The sequence below is a fragment of the Marmota marmota genome, unplaced genomic scaffold, assembly GCF_001458135.2.
Source record: "Marmota marmota marmota unplaced genomic scaffold, marMar, whole genome shotgun sequence".
Lineage (NCBI taxonomy): Eukaryota > Metazoa > Chordata > Mammalia > Rodentia > Sciuridae > Marmota > Marmota marmota.
In genome coordinates this window covers 8,588,620-8,609,136 of record NW_025999944.1, presented here as the reverse complement: position 1 = coordinate 8,609,136, position 20,517 = coordinate 8,588,620, and the positions used below count along the sequence as shown (strand labels likewise).

General features: G+C 44.2%; 1 long non-coding RNA gene across 2 annotated transcripts in view; it reads left to right on the top strand.

The window, feature by feature from the left end:
- Positions 1-10,862, top strand: part of LOC107153948 — a 60,203-nt gene extending 49,341 nt beyond the window's left edge. The window contains exons 5-6 of one of the 2 annotated variants that reach the window (XR_007347030.1): positions 2,393-2,490; positions 4,293-10,862. This is a non-coding gene — a long non-coding RNA (uncharacterized LOC107153948). The remainder of the gene's footprint in view (positions 1-2,392; positions 2,491-4,292) is intronic. The other variant, XR_001504986.2, reaches the window with a different exon arrangement.
- The last annotated feature ends 9,655 nt before the right edge of the window (positions 10,863-20,517 follow it).

Genomic DNA, 20,517 nt, shown 5'->3' with positions numbered 1-20,517 from the left:
AAAATCTAAGATCAAGTTTCATCTCTGAGACAAATCTTCCATGCATTTTCAAGCAAGTTTCTTCATGTTTGTGGGCCCAAGCTTTTTTTTATTGACATACAACCCTGGTAGCACTGGTCTGCCTAGTAGCCCATCTCAACACAGTGCTAGATCTGCAATAATCAGAAGGTTGATACCCAAAAAAACTAGAAAACACTTTAGCATTTCTGGGTTAATAGAATCAGTTGAAATTGCTTCTAAGAATTCTCTCTCTCGCTTTCTAAAAAAATTAGTTTTCAAAAGAAAAATATCCTCCTTTCCCTCCCCTACACACAAGATCGCCATCAGACACCAAACCAGGGCCAGAGTTATAAACGGCCCTGCACTTGTGGTTGTGAATAAAGTTTTACTGAAACACAGTCACACCCATTTACTGCTGTAGTCCCTGAGACTGCTGGCATGCTATCAGGACAGAGCCGAGTCCTTCCAACTGTGGTCCCCAAACCCCTAAATTTACCATCTTGCCACTTACATTAAAAAGTCATTGACCCCTAGTATAAAATAATGTAATAAGAAACTACCATTAAATTACAAACTCATGGAAAAGACAATAAAATAACATAAAAAGCAAGATGAAACCCTAAAGGAAAGAAATAAATTGTCTGACCATTCACAAACAGTAAATAACTTTGGAATCAAGAACATAACAGACATCTCTGTAAATCAAACAACTGGCATTAGCAAAGGAGGCCACATGATCATCCGTGAACGTAGGTGACCAAAAATTAAATTAAATTTAATAATAGAGAGACGGAGAGATTAAATGGGCAAATATGACTTAAAAATAATAACTGGCTTCTTAATGTGTGTTAATCTCACTCTCTCTCTTTTAAACTTAAAGGATTCTTTTGGGAAAAGCTGTCCCCTGGGGTGATGACACAGGTATTTGGAGTTCAGAGATCCTTGCAGTTTAATACCAGCTTCTTTTTAAAATCGAGAAAAATTAAATTTAAAGTGGGACTCTGTGTGATCCTGTTTTCCTAGAATACAGCCCGACTGTCCCTTCTGTCTATAGACGTGCTCAGAAGCTTCTAGAATGATGTGACACTATTTGCAGATAGCGTGACCTGGGTGACTTTCTACTGTCTGCTTTCTGTCTTCCTGCAAGGCTCCAGGCAAATATGCTAAGATGTTATCTTTTGGGTGGTACCATGAGAATAATGGCCACCTTCTTCGCTTGTATATTTTTAGATGTCTCTTATACAAAACTTTAAATAATATTTTTATTGATTTGGTGATGGTGTTTTTGTAAATTGCCCACGGTACCTAGAACAAGGAAGGCACATAATCCATGTTCATTAAAAACTGTATTGATTTCTGTTTTCTCAAATGTCCGAGGGACTGTTCACTCTTCTCAATGACAATAAGAGTTTGAAATATTGTTGACACAGTTAGCTGTAATATATTTCCTACCTTATTAATTGCAATAGAAAAACAACCACATCCCTTTGTAATAACAACAAAAGAAAAAGCAATTTAAATAGTTGTAAGATGCCCCAAAGATTTGCCGTGTTATGACAAACTACAATATCCAAGGCATTGTCACCCATTTTCTCCCCATTTCTCCCGCAGAGTGGCTGGCCACAAACACACTTCCCCAGATTCTCAAAAACTCAATCATATGCAGCCCACGCAGTTCTGGCTGTTCCATTTCTTTCTCCAACTTTTCTCGAGCTATTTATTTCTCTTAGTTGCAGTTTTCTAATGATCACATCTTGAACTTTCTAGGACTCATCATTCTTTCTACCAACGACCTAGATCAACACAACAGGAAAGCCCTGTAACACAGAAGGAAGAAAAAATCAGGAGACATGCAGGCATAAGGACTTAGGGTAGTTGTTCCTGCAGCTCCGAATTTAGTTACGACTGTGCTCCCTGCAAGGAGACAGCAACTGATCAAAATCATTCAGAAACAGAGACAGATGATATATAATTAAGCATTCACATGAGTGTGCTATTTGTCTATTGAACAGAGTGATCAATTGGAATGGGCTGGGATAATTGGAGAATCTGGGTCTCGTGCTTGATCCCAAAGGAAGCTAAGACTTCAATAAGGGGGGAAAAGGTGACTTCTGATGAGAAAAGTGCTTCAGCAAAGTGCAAGGCAGACAGGGGCATATCAGGCTGTTGTCCCAGGGATGGAAACCACCTGACCAGTGGGGAGTAGAAAAGGCGTGTTGAATGGAGTAGAGCAAGAGAAAAGATCATGACCTGGGGTACAAAACCCTAGTGCCACCATGACCTTAAGAAGTCAGTATTCACAAATATCTACTAATCGCTAGGGTCCATCCCCATTCACTGATGGGGGGGCTTATATTAGGGGATCACCTTTTCCCCTTCTCTTCTTGTTTAGAACCTCTGCCCATTTTTTTTGGCTGCTGAATGAATCCCTCACCTCCACCTTTTACTCCATAAAGATAAGGAGGTACTACACTGGAAGGGGTAGCACAGGTATTTCTTTTTTAAATTTTTTTTCTTTTCAGTTATACATGACGGAAAATGAATTTTGACATATTATACATAGATGGAGTATAATGTCCCATTCTTATGGTTGTGGGTGATGTGGGGTTCCACTGGTCGTGTGTTCACATATGAACACAGGACAGTTATGTCCAATTCATTCCACTGTCTTTCCTATTCCATTGTTTTTCCTATTTGCTTCCCTTCATTCCCCTGTGTCTAATACAAAGTACTTCTATTCTTCCCTCCCCATCCCTTTATTGTGACTTAGCATCCACATATCAGAGAGAACATTATGCCTTTGGATTTGGGGGATTGGCTTATTTCACTTAGCAAGATAGACTCCAGTTCCATCCATTTACTGGCAAATTTCATCATCATTTCATTCTTCTTTATGGCTGAGTAATGTACCATTGTGTGTATGTACCACATTTTCTTTATCCTCTCATTTGTTAAGGGTATGTAGGTTGGTTCCATAGCTTGGCTATTGTGAATGGAGCTGCTATAAACATCGATGTGGCCACATCGCTATAGTATGAAATTTTAAGTCCTTTGGATGGATATATGTTTAGGAGTGGAATAACTGGGTTAAATGGTAGTTATTTAAAGTTTTCTGAGGAATCTCCATACAGAGTGGTTGCACCAGTTTGCAGTCCCACCACCAATGGATGAGTGCCCCTTTCCCCCACATTCTCACCAACACCTATTGTTACTTGTATTCTTGATCATTGCCATTCTGACTGGAGTGAGATGAGATCTCAGTGTAGTTTTAATTGGCATTTCTCTAATTAGCGCAGTAAGGAATCACAGGAATGAAAAGAACATGCCACATAGAAAATTGGAAAGAAAAGAGAGGGAAGAAAGTAGCTCCTGTCAGCTCCTCAACCTCCTCCCCGATGGAGCCTCCCATTGCTGACAGAGACTCCAGCATCCCCAAAGACTGCCTTGTGGAGAAACAGCCATCCACATGGCCTGCCGCTCTCCTGGGCTCCAGGCTGGTCTGCCCACTGCCTTGAACAGCTAAGAGACCTTCTCTTGAACGTCTCGGGAGTGAACCATTGAACTTGGTGTGGCCAACACAGAGCCCCTTTCTCCCACCTCTACGCCTGCTCTTTCTGCTGGTTTTCTCACTACATGCCTCTGGGCATCCAAGTTGGCCCTCAAGCCTCACAACCCAGTGGCTTCCAGGTGACAGCAATTCCTCTTCCAGAGCATCTCCTGCTCCCAGTTCAACCCTTTCCCCGCCATCGCCTTGCCCACGTCTTGCTATGTCTATAGCAGGTGTCTTCATACCCTTCTCCCGGCCTTGGCCTTCTCTCCTACCCCTTCACCACGTCCTTGATGTGGTGGCCAGGACTGGCTTTCTTGTGCCACAGGTCTGATCACATCACGTCTCTGTTTTAAGAACCCAGGTGGTTCCCCTCTGCATCAGAAGGCCCAGATTCCCGAGTCTGATCTGTCACATCCTCTGAATTCTAACTCTATCCATGTTTTTGGCCTCATCTCTCTCTTTCCCCTCATTTTCCCTGTTTAACCACTAACGTATCATTCCATCTCTCTCTCTCTCTCTCTCTCTCTCTCTCTCTCTCTCTCCCCATATATAGTTGTGGATGAACTTTTATTTTTATTTATGTAGTTTTATGTGGTGCTGAGAATTGAACTCGGTGCCTCACACAGGCTAAACAAGCACTCTACCCTGAGCCACAGCTTACCAAGGATGTCCCTTTAGCCACAGTATGTGCCCTGTCACTCTTGTTTCTCTCTTCCTACTAAGATATTTCATTTCCCTCCAGGCTCAGTTCAAACATCTCACCATTCTTCTTAAAATGCTGCATCCCTCAGCTGGAATAGACTAGAAGACAAGGCACTTTGGTGAGGGAATGAATGATTCACCAATAATGAGAAAAGAGATTAATAAAAGATGGAATTCTCGCCGTCTTGGTGGAATTCTCCTGCATCCCATGCCATTTTCTCTTGCCCAGCCTGAGCTCCCCCAGAGCCTGTCTGTTCGATCGATCCGCAGCATCCACCACAGTATGAACGATGCTCCACTTCAATGTAAGATTTGGTTTTCTTGTGGGCCCTTTAGCACAGGGCACGTAAAGACCAGCGATAGGTTGGGCTTCAGCACTGTGTTCTGAGTCTTCAGTCTGACATTCCTGTATGGAGAAACACTAGCAAGTTCAAAAGCAAATCAAACCTGAATGCAATATTCAGAAGGCTCTCTAAGACTCTGCGCTGAGACCAAAATGTTAAATGCACATGGAAACCCTCTTTGCTCTCCACAGTGGGCATGTGCCAGGGGACAGGCTCCAGAATGGCGTGACCTTTGTGGATTCTCATTTTCTGAGCCCTCTCACCAAACCTGGCCTCCAGGCTTGGAGGACTCAAGGGTGTCTGATCTTTGACCCTGCCCCAAATCCTCAAGTTTATAAGGATCATTCCTTCATAAGTGCATAAACAATAAAGTGACAATGGTGTCATTACTGCCTTTCTCTGAAAGAACCCTTTACCCTGGATGGATGAGGAACCAACTACCCCCAGGGAAATGAATACCATAAAAAAGTTTGGATTTGTGCTTGGGGAGAATATGAGCAGAAAGTGGAGGAGTCCTGCATAAGGTACCTTGGGACAAACTATGTGGGTGGCCAGAAGGCCAATAGAATGAAAGGGCAGGGAGGGAAGGACCAAAGAGATGGTTGCAGAAACCTACAGTGTGTCACGTTTGTAAAATGGTTTCACAGCTTCTAAAGTCATTTCAGACAATTTATCTCTGTGGATCCCCACAAGGTCACTTTGGAGGAGGAACGGCGGTTCTAGTTTTCTTCACTTCACAGATGGGGAAACTGAGGCTTGGTGAGGTCTGGAGATTTATCCAGGGTCCAATAGCTTAGTCAGGACCTAATCTAGGATTTCAAGCCAGTCTGCTGACCCCGGGTTGCAGTGATCCTAGGACCACACGGCACAACCTCTGAAGTTGACTTTTTAAATATTGAGTCCCCTTATACATCTAACCTGTATCCTGTAAATATAGTAAACAGCAGCTTTTAAAGCTGGTCACCAAGTGTGGGGACCCAAGGACCTGGGAGCCCACTTTCTGGTTCACTCTCTGGCTTCTCACCTGCCAAGTTCTCAAACATGCTCAAAATGTGATTAGTTTTACTAATCCTTTTGCTAAATTGTGTCATGGTATCCATATGCCAGTGAGCACCCCATGCCCAAATCAGCCCCGGGAGATTATTCAAATGGCTGCAGAGAGCTCCCGCCTGCTCCTCCTGCAGCCATGTTGAACTATTCAAAATGATAATCGGGCATGTGGCAGTAACTCAGACGGGACAGCTCTATCATTCACTAGAGGGCTGGGCGCAGCCTCCAGGGTCCTTATGTCTTTTGCTAGAGCCAGCGCCTCTCCCAGCGCTCTCTCTCATCCTCCACACAATTTATTTCTCCAGAGCGCCCTTCATACACACCAGCACCGCTCACTTCACCCAGAGCGTCAATCACCAGATGCCAAGAGAAGGGGACGTGTCCTTGGGGGAGATTTAAAGAGAGACCTGAATCAAGGTTGGGGGTTGTGAGAGTAGCACGGGATGGTGGAGAAGATTGGGTTGGACTGGTCAGGACCCTGGTAGGCACAGGCAAAGGAAGGAGGGCAGGGTTGGGCACGGGGAAGAGAAAACAGAGAGCTGGCTATCATGGTCCCTCTCCACTGCACCAAGCAGTGACCTGCTCTTGGCCTTGAATTTCTAGAAACTTTAACTCAAGTCCTGCTGCTCAGGAGTAGGGACAGCTTCAGGCCACTTCCAGGATTCCAAGTGCATAGAATTCTGAGATGGCTCCTAAGAAGAATAATCAAAACTGACCAATGTTGGTAATGAAGGGACTCAATTAAAAATATCCCTTTCCCCCACTTAAAATCAGAACTGAGAGAGAGAGGCCCTGAAGTCTGACAGATAAGAAGACACAGAACAATGCGATTATCACCAGTGAAAGTGAGGCAGCAACTACAACTCAAATAGGTGGGGTCAGCCCACTTTATTTCCCTCCACCCTCGATGGGATTATCCACCAGCCCCAGGCAGCTCTGGGTATGGAGCTTGCTCCTGTAAACACATGGAACAGAGGCACAGAAAATAGCTGCTTCCTGCAGGTAGGCTGGGTTGAGAGAGGTGAGATGGGGGAACAGATCTGAGATAGGGATTTAGGATAAGGAGAGAAAAATAGACTACCTTCAGGGAGACATCTTTAAGCCACTGAAATGCAGAATCAAGCCACTGAGATACTGAAAACACAGTGGCAAACCTTAGCCCATGCCCTTGGCCCACGCCCTTGACCCATGTCCTTAACCCATGCTCTTGTAAAATAAGGGAAATGCACAACCTGGGAAAACCTAGGCAAAATTATACAGCTCCACCCTGGATCCACCTTCAGTCCAGCTCCTGACACAGCCCTTATATAAATATTGGACCCCAGCCCAAGTTGGGGCTGCTTCTCACTCTCGAGACAGCCTGCCTTCTCCCTTGAATGTGCATCTACCTTCCTAAATAGACCTGTCTGGCTTGCACTGAAATTTTTTTCTGCCATATATGCCACAAATCCTGCTGGTCTGAGTTGAGTTCCCCCTCTCTTCTGGAATTCTTCTTATTAAAATTTTTTTTATACTTTTATTTTGCTTTGTATTGTTTTAATTGGTTACACATGACAGTACAATGATCTGGGATTCTTCAAACCCTTCTCTGAGGACATCTCTCCTCCCATAACAGAGCCACACAGGCTCTCCTCCTCTCACTCTGGTCAATCAGAACTCACCGCTCAGAGAAGTCCCAGTGACTTGGAGGGCTCCCTATTAGGATCTGCAAACATCTTCTTCTCCATAACCTAACCGATGCATAGTCCTGTATAGACTATAAAACACTGCAGTAGCTTAGAAGAAGCATCTTTTTATAAGTCTTCTAAATGACTCAAATCACGATTTTCATACCCACTTTACCAATAAAAAAAAGTGAGAATTCAAATGATGGTTGACATGACCCCCATTGGGCAGTAAGTACATGGCAGAGTTGGAAGCCCAACCAGATTGCTGACAAGTTTTTAAAATCAGGTTTCACAAAGTATAACCAGCAGGTCAGGTAAGAAGCTCTTGAAGCCAGAGTTGCCAGTGACCACAGGAGAGGTGGACAGGCAGATGGGCTGAGCTAGTGCAGGTAACTGGAGCTCAAGGTATTCTTGCATTGAACATGTCTTACTGAATACCTGCAGCCTGCTGAATGCTGTGCTGTGACCTGGGGATAGAGCCAGAAAAGACAGGCATGACCTCTGCCTTGTGGAGCTGGGACAGAATAGGGAAGTGCCTAGGATTGAAGGAGACCCTTCACCAGGAGGAACAGTTGACCACCTGAACAAGGTACAGCCGTCCAGCCGGGGACTCACAGGAATTCAGGGAAGTACATGTTTGTTGATTTATTCCACATGGTCATTTATGACTCAGGATCGGCCCAAATTGAAATTAGCCTTGGGGGTGGAGTTTGAGAAGCCAGAACTGGCCTTGAGATCCTAGGCAATCAAATTAAGAAGTTGGACCCTGGGTGCCCATTAAACTGTGGTAACTAATACAGCCTGACTCAGAAGATAAAGCGCCTGGCTCTGTTATGTCACAATTTCTTTGTCTTTGACCTGTTTTGTTTTTCTCTGGATCTCCTAATGAAGTTATTTCTCAAAAAAAATTATTATTATTTTTAAATAGGATAAATCAAACTAAAAGGGACTTGTTTTGCCAAGGCTAAAACCATTTGAGAGAAGGGATGGAGCCCAACCCTGGAAATGCTGAGAAGGACCAATGAGCTGGTAAATAAGGTGAGGAAACCCATAAAGCACAGGAAAACAGGTTCTTTCCTGGACAGCCCAGGCCTCCCCATTTTCAAGTTGCTGAAAGGGAGCCCTGAGCAGCGCTGGGAACCATCCTTAGGTGTCTGGACTGGAGTCCGCAGGGCTCTCTGACCACACCGTCCACTCCCATGATATTTCCGGGTTCTGCTGTCTATTGGGGGAGCTCGTCCCCCAGTCATGGTGTCCTCCGGGGGTGTAGCTCCTCCCAGAGCAGGAGGGAGCCTGTCTAAGTGGGAGGCTGCTCTTCTGGCAGAGCCGCAGAGCTCTTTTGTTACGCACGATTTCCTGCATCTCTCCTATGAAACAGGCCAGATGGAGAGAGCAGGGCAAGGCTCGGCTCCTGCTCAAGGCAGAGGATGATTTGGAACGAGTTATTTGATGTCTTTTCAAAAAAAGTAATATTCACTACTTTTTTCAAAAAAAAATCCTCAAGTTTCCTAGAATACATCCCCAATTTGCCAATAATCATCTGAGCCTCTCCTTGGCCTGATTTCTCACATCTGGTTGTTTGGGTTCCCTTCACACACAGAGGTTGAATTGATGAACAATAAGTGCGGTGCCTTTTTTTTTTTTTAGCATCAGTTTATAATATAAATAACATGTTGAGTAAATCAAGAAATATGTATGTCCCTAAATAGACCATCTCTGTAGATGCCCATTATAATAATAAGCCTTTTACCTCTGCTATCAATTACCCAAAAACCATCTATTATTTTATTTTTATTTTGTTTGACAGCTTCCTGTCCATATAATTGACATACAATACACTGCACATATATATTTAAGTGAACAACGTGTTAAATTTGTGTGCGTTCTATCTGTGAGACTGTCACCACAGTCATAAATATCATCCTCCCTGGTTTCCATGTGCCATTTCTCCTCTTTCTTGCTCTTCCTCACTCTCCTGACCCATGCTCCCCAAGGGGCACCTGATTTGTTTTCCATTATTATAGATTAGATGGTACATTCTATAATTTTGTGTAAATGAAATCATATATCAGACCCCCTTTCTTGGTCTGTGTTTTCATTCAGCAATTATTTTCCAGATTCATTCATGCTAATGTGTATATCAGTGACTTATTTCTTCTCGTAGCTGAGTGGTATTACATTAAGTGGGCAGACCACAGTAGGATTGTTCTTTCACCTGCTGATGGTCATTGAGATAGTTGCCAGCAGGAGGCTATTACAAACAGAGCTCCGGCCAACATTTCTGCATGAGTCTTTGTAAGATATATGCTATTCTCTCCCATGGGTAAATATCTCGGAATCGAATGGCTGGATCAATCGTTTTCCAAAGAGATTTTACATTTTATATTCTTCATAGCAATTTATGAGAGTTTCGTGTGGTAACATGGTTTCATTCTATGGAATTATGAGTAGTATCTCATTGTGGTTTTAACTTGTAATTAAGTACGTAGGTGTGGAGGGGCTTCTCACTGTGTTCTTAGTTTGCACATGATTTCTGATTAATATCATTTGGCGGTTTTTCAATTGCCATTTTCCTATCTGTACATCTTTTTGGTAAAATGCCTGTTCAAAACTCTAGCCCAATTTTCAAATTTATTTGTTTTTTTATTATTAAGTTGGGAGAGTACATTGTATATTCTGGATACAAGTCCTGCATAAAGTGTATACTTGGCAAATTTTTCTCACAGCTTGTGGATTGCTTTATTATTGTTTTAACAGATTCTTTCAAATAACAGAAGTTTTACATTTTGATGAAGTCCATTTTATCAATTTATTTTATGGATCAGTCTTTTTTAGCATGCCTAAGAAATCTTTGCTTAATCCTAAATCTCAAAGACTTCCCCTAGGTTTTCTTTCTAGAAGTTTAATACTTCAGAGGTTCACCCTTAAGTTGATATGTCACTTTTTACTTAAAATTTTAATATACTGAGAGATATGGATCAAAGTTTATTTTCTTGTATGTGGATGCTCAACTACTCCAGCACCATTTGCTGACAAGGCTATCCTTTTATTACAGAATTGCATTTGTATCTTTGTAAAAGCAAATGAAGCAGCCCTTATTTGTGTGGGTCTATTTCTAGACACTTTATTCTGTCAAGTTGAAAATGCACACATTTTTACACCAATACCGCACTGTTAATTACTACAGTTTTATAGTAAGTCTTGAAGTCAGGTAGTATTAGCCCTTTAAATTTTTCAAAATGCTTTATGTCAATCATTTGGCTGTTCTATTTCCATATAAATTTCAGACTTGGCTTGGCAATTTCTACCTAGAAACTTACTGAGGTTATTATTGGAATTTCACTGCACCTAAAGATCACTTTAGGGGGAGGCAACATCTAAACCATATTGATCTGCAGATTTATGAACATGGTATGCTTCTCCATTTATTTAGGACTTATTCAATTTCTCTCAGTAAGTTTTTGTAGTTTTCAGTGTGTGAGAAATTATTTGTCAGATTCATTCTTAAGTATTTTATATCTCTGATGATATTATAAATGGCATTATTAAAATTTCAATTTGTGATTGTTATTTGCTGATAGAAATACTATTGATATTTATATACAGATCTTCTATTTTACAATTTGCTAAACTCACTAGTTCTAATAGTATTTTATATATTTTTAATATCTCATTAGATTTTCTACATGCATACTCATTTTGACATAATTTCTTATGTCATCTATATATTAAGACAGTTTTACATTTCTTTCCTTCCTTTCAACTCTTTTTCTTCCTTTATTGTGTGGGCTAGAATCTCCAGTACAATGGTGAACAGAAGCAGTGAGAGCAGCATTCCTGATGTTAGGGGAAAGCATTAAGTATGATGTTATCTGTAGAATTTTATAGTTGGACATTATCAGGTTGAAAATTTCCCTTTTATTCCAAGTTTGCTGAAAGATTTTATGATATATTGAAGTTGAATTGTGCTAAATGTTTTTCCTATCAAAGATCTCAAAATGAGTGATAAAGAGTAAACTTGGGCTGTGTACAGTATCACATGCCTGTAATCCCAGTGGCTGGGGAGGCTGAGGCAGGAGGAACACGAGTTCAAAGCCAGCCTCAGCAAAAGCGAGGTGCTAAGCAACTAGTGAGACCCTGTTTCTAAATAAAATACAAAATAGGGCTGGGGATGTGGCTCTGTGGTCGAGTGCCCTGACTTCAATCCCTAATACCGGGGGAAAAAAAAAAGAGTAAACTTGAAAACATTCAGGGTAAAGAGATTTTAGGTACAGGGAAATAAAGTTAAACAGCAGATTTCACATCAGAAACAGTGTAAGCAAGAAGAGAGTGGAACAACATCTTTTAAACACTGAAAGAATAAAACTGCCAACCTGGCATTCTATACCAAGCACAAATATCACAGGAAAAAAAAAGATACTTATACCAAGGAGTGAAGACTATTGGAAATGATAATTATGTGGGTAAGTAGCATATATAAATTCTTTCTTTTTATTTAAATCACATTAAAATATAATTGACTGTTTAAAAGAAAAATATTAACAATGTAGAATGGTGTGTTTTGACATAGGTGGAAGGAAAATATCTGGCAACCATTGAACAAATGAGAAAAATGGGCAGATACTACAGTATAAAAGTTGTTATGTGTGCAATGGTATGAGGTTGCTTGAAGCTAAGGACAAATTCAACATATATCCTATCGCTCCCGAATCAACCATGAAAATAACACAACAAAGAGTTCTAGCTAATAGCTCAACAAAAGAGATAAAATGGAATGGAAAATCACCTGGGACAAAAGAAGATATTAAAATCACACGTAGGAGCAAGTAGGAAAAAGATGGAATGATGACAGACTTCAAGGCAAAGATATTAATAACTGAATTTCATGTCCATTCAGGGAAGGGCTGTAACTTCTTTTTTGTCCCTGCGGCAGCTAGCACAGGTTGCAGACATGGGCTTTCTGAGTCATGTCTAAGTGTATTATCTCATTCAGTGACCTTGGCTCCAGAGGTGGAGACTCCAGGCTCTCTAGCTTCCTGAATTGGGCCTCTCTACTCTCTGGCGGGGCTATGCTTTGCTCACCATCACCCCTCTGGCCTTCTTTTTTATGTGCTCAAGGAGCTACAGCTACCCACACTGGCTCCCTCACCCCACCCTGGGTCCCTGGGTGAGCTAGAACCCTCTCGGATCCACTTGCCAAACTCTGCCTCCTGGTGCAAGACTGACCTTGTGCACCTGGAGAGTAGAAGGAATCCTCCTATTTGCCCAAAACTGATCTATGGGCTGGCAGGGACTCCTCCATTCCCTGGTGCAGTGCTTGATGGGGATGCCCTGAAGCAGGAACTGCTGACCTCTCCTTGGTACTCACAGAACATTCTCACTCAAGGCCTGGCTCTGCTCCTGATCCTCAACTGAATGGCCCCCACTGCACCCTAGCTAGTGAGGAAGGCTGGTTGTTCTCCTCTTCCCAACCTCGATGTGCCTGAGTGAGCTGCTGTAGATTCATGTAGTGGCCGCTCTGCCTCCAGGAATCTGGCTGCTTTCCTTTCCTCTAACCCCCTCCCTCCACCGTGGGCTGAGGGTGCACCTGGTTTCATGATCTCCCATCTTGAATGGCAATCAGCATTCCACCAGACATGGCTTTCCATATCCTGGACTTTATCTTAATAAATAATCCAACACATTTAGCAGAAATCATTGCATCTTTGTTTAGGGATTAGGACTGGAGATATATTTAAACTGCACTGAGCACTGGTAATCCTGAAAGGGCTGAAGCAATCCTGATAGCACTAAGGGGCCACAGCAGTTAGTGCAGCCGCTCAGCTGCAGATGTTATTAAAGCCGCTGTCTGCGCTCAGCACCAAGCAGATAAGCAGAGACCAGTATGCACGTTCACATATGTACACAGGCTCACTCTGGTATGCAGGGGTGTGTGCAAACACACATGCCTGCACATTTCAAATGCATGAATTCATGTAATTATGCCTTCAAGCACTTGCAAATTCATATGAGCCTGCATAAACACAGGCATGTGGGAAACATGGTTTTTGATGCATATGTAAGCATATATGCCCAGTTGTTAATTTTGGAAATAAACAGAGACAGGTCTGTGTACATATGCACATGAGACCCTCTCTATACAAATATGCAAATATGGAAACTAGCAGTTGTTCTGTGGCCCTCTAGTTCAGGGCACAATGGTGAGGGTGTGAATGCCTGGGCTCTAGATACACAGTTGCAAACAGATCTGGATGTCTCATGACTATTTGTTCTTGCTTTTGTGCTCAGAGGTCTCTGTCTCCTGGGTGTTCTAGCAGAGCCTCGTGATAGTAGGAATTACTTGGAAGCTGGTCTAAAGCCTGATCAATTCCGCTTCCCTCTGCCCCAGGAGATAAGACACAACAACAGCATTAAAACTTCTCCACTCCCTGCCCACCAGTCACCATGGGGCTACTGTCCCAATCACTAGTGGACTTGATGTCTCCTTCATTTATTTATTCATTGTTCCAACAGATATTTCCTGGGCACCTGCCAGCTGATCAGGCCTGAGCACTGAGTCTAAGAGGCTTCAAGTGTATACAAAGCATATTTCTGTCTCTCAGGATCCTGTAGAGTACAGATCTATCCAAGCATCAGTTATATAACAGGAAAAGACAGTTAGATGATGTCACAATAATGCTAAGGGCCCTCATGTGCATATGTCAGGATCCCCAAGATCCCATTTGAATATTCACTTGGTGCTTAAGGAACTCATCATGAAATGGTGCTCACAGCAAACGCTCCTTGTGAGGATGCGCAGCTGGATCTTACAGGGAAAGCAGAGGCGGAGTCCGGCTACCTGCTGGCTTCCTCAGGCTCTCTCCCTGCTCCAGCAACCAAAGTGCACAGTCCCTGCATGGTGTGTCTCTAGGGCAGCCTTAGAGACCTGGTGCCATGGCTTGTATTGGGGCTGGTCTGGGCCACACAAACTGCTTCACATGTTTCCAAACCCTGGCCTCCCAGCAGGACAGCAGGTGCTCCCCGGAACACAGCGGAGGCACAGCAAGCCATTCTTAGCATGTTGGGGGTTACTCTACAGGGAAGCAAGGGAACTAGGGAGCAGCCCCGTCCGGGGTGTCAGCCAAAGGCATCCCTTGCAAGCCGACCTTCCTAAGAAGACTGTGGCCAGCCTGCTCCTGTTTTTCTCTTCGCAGAGCAGTGAGGAAAGATGAGAATTCTTAGGAAAAGACACTTGAGTGTGACCCAGGACTTCATCAAGTGCCTTGGTGGACGGCGGCATTTGGCCAGGGCTGAAAGCAGAGAACTCAGCAGCTCTGCCCAGGGGAAGACAGTGGGGAGAACAGGCTTCTCAAACTATTCCACAAAAATCCATACAGGATTTGCTTTGAGTAGAAACTCTACCAGTATCTGGGAACTTAGATCCAGTCCTTAAAGAGTTATAAACCAAGAAGGGAAATACAGACACGGAGCCCAGAGACTTCAGCAGCAAGTTTGGAGGGAAGGATTCAGTTGTGACTTAAAATGTTCTTAAACGTTTGCATCTGGCTGAGGCCTAATGGTGAGGTGAGGAAGGAGGCATGGGAAGGCAGGAAAGCAGAGTTCCATGCGAAGGGGTGGAAGAGAGAGCCTAGGAGTCCAGGCATCCGTACCAGTGATCAGTCCTGGGCAGACCTGGGCTCCACAAAAGGGCATGAGTTTCTGTGTGGTTTTTGTTTTGCTGTATTAACATTCCAATCAACAGAGCAGTCTCACATTCTGTTAGGCAGCTGCTTATTTTGTTGAATGATCATCAAATATTTAATTATTTGATATTGAGGACACCAGAGCTCATAAAGGTTAGGGACTTTCTTATGGTTCTTCCCTTCATCCTCCCTTTCTCTTTTATCTAATATACCTGCAAGTCCTGGGGTCTGGGCCTCCAAGCACGTCATCTCTCACCATCTTCAGTGCTACTACTGGTGTTCAAGTCACTAGTCTTATGTGCAAGAGGAGTGAGAATGTCCACCCCCGCCACCCCCATTTTTTGTACTGTAAATAGAATCCAGGGGCACTGTGTCACTGAGCTACATCCCCTTTTTATTTTTTATTTTTTTATTTTGACACAGGGTCTCACTAAGTTGCTGAGGCTGGCCTCCAACTTGCAATCCTCCTGCCTCGGCCTCCCAATTTTTATGCGCCACTGAGCCCAGCAAAAATGTTCCCTTCAAAATGTAAATCAGATCATAATACTCTCCTGAATAGAATCAAGCAAATGCTCACCATCTTCTTTGCTACAAAATCTAAACTGTTTCCCAGCACCTAATGCCTTAGGGGTCTGGGTCCTGCCTACCTCTGGGGAACATTCTGCCTGCTACACCCATCCTGTCCTTCTTTCTCTCCAGGAAACACATCAAACTCATTGTTGACTCAGGGCCTTTGCACTGGATATTATCCCTCTGCCTGGAAGTCTCCTGCCGGGGTCACTGGCTTCTTCTGATCATGCAGATCTCTGCTAAGAAGCACCCCTGCAGGAACTTTACTAGGTTTTTACCTCAAGTTCCCCCTTTACCTCTTACCCCAGCTTAATGACTCAGTATTTTTTTATTACTCAGTGGGTTCTTTTCTTTATATAATTATTTATCATTATCTGGAGGATTTTTTTTTTCTTGTGTGAATTTTGTTTCTTGTCCTCCTTTAACTGCAAATGCTCCAATGCAGAGGTCCTGCCCAGCTGGCCCAGTTAGCAAGGTGCCTGGCCCTGTGCTTAACATTATTACACTGAATGAATGAAATGTCCCTTGACTGGGACTGTGGCTGGGCTGGGCATTAACAGGCCCTGGATCTTGTCTACTGCCCTGTTGGGACATGAACATTCCAAATCCTCCTTCAGAGGGAGAAGGGGGAACAAACTGGGGGATGTGTCACAGTGAGGAAACCTGAGGCGTGGTGGACAGGAGCCACGTGGCATGCTCAAGGGCAGAGCAGGAATTTGCAGCCAGTGTATCTGCAGACAGAGTGAGGGTTTCCCGATGGGCAAGTCGACTGAAGGGATTCAAAGGAAGGAGACAAGTGGCGGGTGGTCAGCGAGATCATCCAGGGCATGCCTGTTGGGGGGCGGGGGGTGGGGGTGGGGTGGAGCACGACAGTGAAGGGAACAGACTTCAGCATCAGACCTGCCTTCCCTGGAGGCATTGGCGAGAATGTGGCAGGCCTCATCCTGGGGCCTCCACCAGAGCGCCAGCTCAGAAATCTCCATTGGCACCTGGTGGAGCCAAATGTGAATATGGGTGCAGCTAAAGATGGGTGCTGGAGCCGAGGCGTGAAGGCAGGGTGATTGGAGCAAAGGAGGCTGAGAAACAGAGAGGCTCCTTCATCCCCAGGGCAGAGCCAGGGTGGCTCCGATGCCAGAGCTGCCGGACCCTGCACACTGTGGTCAAGAGGCCACATGCAACTACTAGGAGAGAAAAGAGCGAGCAGGGAGCCAGGAGGCCACTGAAGCAGGAAGCCAAACACAGGCCTCATTCACACTTTTGCCAGGGGCCACCCCTGATGGGCTCCTCCAGAACCAGCAAGAACAGAGGCTGGAATCACACTGGGGAAGAGATTTCCCTGCCAGCAGCCCTTCCTCCCAGCATCCAGCCAAGCTGGCCCCAGTGCAACAGAGAGCTTGGGAACTGCAGTAAGTTCCAGTGCGTTCTGCTCCATTTATGCTCCGAGGGTCTCCAGAAGCTAAGATGATACTCCTTATGGCAAACCACAGTCCTCCTCTGGCCACACTGGGTTGAATAGAGGGAAAGAGGGGAGACAGAGGGGACCCAGGGCCTGTGACCACAGTCCCTGCCCCATGCGCAGTGAAGTGCAATGGCAGAGCCCTGCCTCATTTGGCATCTGGGGGCCTGGGTGGCCTGTGTCCACGCCTCTCGCTGATGGGGAATTGCATCTCACTGTTTGCATGGAAGTGACTCCCCAGCAGATGGTGAGTCAGACCTTGATGTCTCTGTGTGTGCTTTGTACATTTTACTTGTTGGTAATGAATTTACAAATCCTTTAAGTACGGAAAACAGAGCCTTCCCACGAGCTGAACAGATGGGAGAGAAGGCTTTCTAAAGGCTTTCCAAAGTGGCCTTTTTTTCACCCCCTCCTGGCTTAATATCTCTCTCTGTGTCTTCAGATGCTTTATTAGCTGGGGCTAAGGGAGAGTTTGCCCAGCCTCTTTTTCTCTGGCTCCCTGGAAAATACGAGGCAGGCCTGCCCCAGCCGGGAACCCATGAGCAGGATGGTACTGGGCTCCGGGAAAGAACATTCAACATCCCATCCCAGAGTGCAGCACGAGTCAAGGAGGGAAGCAAGAAAGGGAACCTCTTGCAAAGCTTCTCCTGACTTGCCTGGTGGACAAGAGGCCCAGTGCTTCCTCTGAGCATCCAGGGTGGGACAGATTGCGTAGGTCAGAGTTGCAAACCTGTGGCAGAAACAGCCGTGACGCCTGCCTCCCCCGAACCATGTCCTTTCCCATATCATTTTGCAGTGTGAACCCACCTCGGGGGATTCCATGCCTGTCCTTTATGCTAGACTCAGCCATGTGACTTGCTCTTATCAATGGACTGTTGGCAGACCTAGGCTATGTATGGGCTTTGTGACGGCCACTCACAGGGCTAGGGGATGACTAGGTAGCTGATAGTACATTATTTCTGCGCATGTGTGTGAAGATGCTTCTGGAAGAGATTGACATTTGATTGGTGGACTGAAGAAAACAGCTGGTCTTTACCAGTGCAGGTGAGCCTCCTCCAATCCAGTGAGGACCCACAAAGATCAAAAAGTAAAGAGCATATGTGTTCTCTGCTTGAGATGTGACTTTCATATGCTTCTGCCTTCAGACCTTGGTGGTCTTGGTTCTTGGGCCTTTGCATCCAGGTGGAACTTATATGAATGCCCACCCTGGTTCTCAGGCCTAGACGGGAATGCACCTTCAGCTTTCTTGGGTGTCCTGATTGCACCTGACAGATCATAGGACTTCTCGGCCTCCATAATCACGTGAGCCACTCACTCATAATAAATCTATCTATATACAGTTATGTATTGCTGAGTGATAGGAATTCATTCTAAGAAATGCATCATTAGGGGATTTTATTCTTTGGCTAACACCATAGTGCGCGCTTGTACAAATCAGGATGGTATAGCCTGCTACTTATCCAGGCTATATTATAATCCCATTGGACCGCTCTCTTAAATGTCGTCTGAAGTTGACCAAAACATCTTATGTAGTGCATGACAGTATCTCTGTATATATCCTATGGGCTCAGTGTCTCTGACTAAGAGTGACAAATAAATGCACTTGCTAACTAAAGCTTGTTCTCTTGTTCCATAAGGACATGTCTGGACAAGCTCACTGTCCTGGAAGGAGGAGATACATGGAGCTAAGCGAGCTCCCTGCCAACCACAGACACGGACCCAGAGCCAAGACAGACAAAGCAGATGCCCGTGGCCAAGAGTCTGCACGGTAGGTTTTCTCTCATCTAGAAGAAACATAATTATATAAATGGCCATGACTTACCGAATCTATACTAAATGAAGGGGTACTCACTACACTAACCTCATAGAGTTGTCTTAAAGATTCATGGAGAGAATAAACTTAAAATATAGCACCAAACTTGGCCCATGACAACCACTAAATAAACGTCTCTTATTGCATTATTTATGTGAATTAATTTTAATCATTAAAAAAAAACCCTCAAGTGAAAATATCATCATCTCATTTTACAGGCAGGGATTCTGAAGTACAGAACAGTTAAACTGATGTGGCCAAAATTAAACAGCTGGAAGAAGTAAGATGGAGACTCACATCCATGGAACTATGGAAACAATTAGAGAACAACATAAAACAAGAGACAACGTGAGCACATGTCGAGATACGGAGTACACTACTGGGAATACCACGAGGGAGAAAACTTAGATGTCTAGGCCAGGGCTTTGCAAGCCTGCTACTACTGGCATTTTTGGATAGATGGTTCTTGAGTTGGAGGAGACAGCCCTGTATATTGTAGGATGCTCAGCAGCATCCCTGGCTTCTACCCACCCCATGCCAGTAGCTCTTCCCCTCCAAGAGGTGACAACCAAAACATGTCTTCAGACACCAACAAGTGTCCTCTCATGGGGAAAAATCACCCCTAGTTAAGAACCACTGGTATGGAGGTATCAAGAAAAGCTTTATGCAGCATGCAGGAATCGAAGGATTGTGCTTGGAGTGTACACAGAAGTTACAGTGACTTTCAAAGACCAATCAAGAATTTTAAATGGAAAGGAAACATTAGAAGAGACCTTGTTAGAATGAGACCATTGTTTCCTGGAAAACATAGCTGGCAATCTTTCACCAGCATCCTAAAAGAGCAGATACTGTCTATTTTTAAAATTTCAAATTCAGGAAATTTATAGACTACAGCAGGGTTGTAAGTAACATTTGCATGAGTTGATTTTCTTGATATAGTTTATAAAAATTGTATATCTATGTTTACTAGGACAAGAGATAATAGAGTCCAAAAGTCCAATGTATTTGGAACTTTCACTTAGCTTTACAGGAAAAAAAAATCCTACATGATCCTGACTATTCTTTTTGTTTTAATTTCACCAGAGACAGTGCAACTGTTGTCATGAGCAGAACCAGGAGAAGTGGCACTTGGTCACACTGCCTTGCTTCCTGACTCTCTTGAGCTTCTCACTCATCACTTCATATTTCTGTTTCTCTTAATGTGGGAAAAAGACGTATGTTGATTGCGCGAGATCTAATTTCCCTTCAATAACTGCATTCATTTCCTAGGTCTGCCGTAGCAAAGTATTTCCAACTGGCTGGCTCTTTCTGAGAGCCTGGCCCTGCCTCTCCCAGCTCCTGATGGGTCATGGGCAACCCTCTGCACTGTGTGGCTTATAGATGCTTCATTGCAAACACAGCCTTCGTTGTCACATGATGTCCCCATGGTATCTCTTCTCTTCTGATAAGGGGAGGGTGGGGACACAATTTGACCCGACCAGTTACAATAACCTGTGAGTGCTCACTGGCTCTCCTGCATGATCTTCTCTCCACCCAACCCACCTTCTTCACAAACATCACCCATTTCTAATCCCCAAATGAATGGAGCCAGAGAGACCCCACCCGTCATCCCAGAACCCCACATATTCTGCCGTCCCTTCCATCAACCTCCAGTCCACAGGCCTCTGCTGCTGCTCCACCATA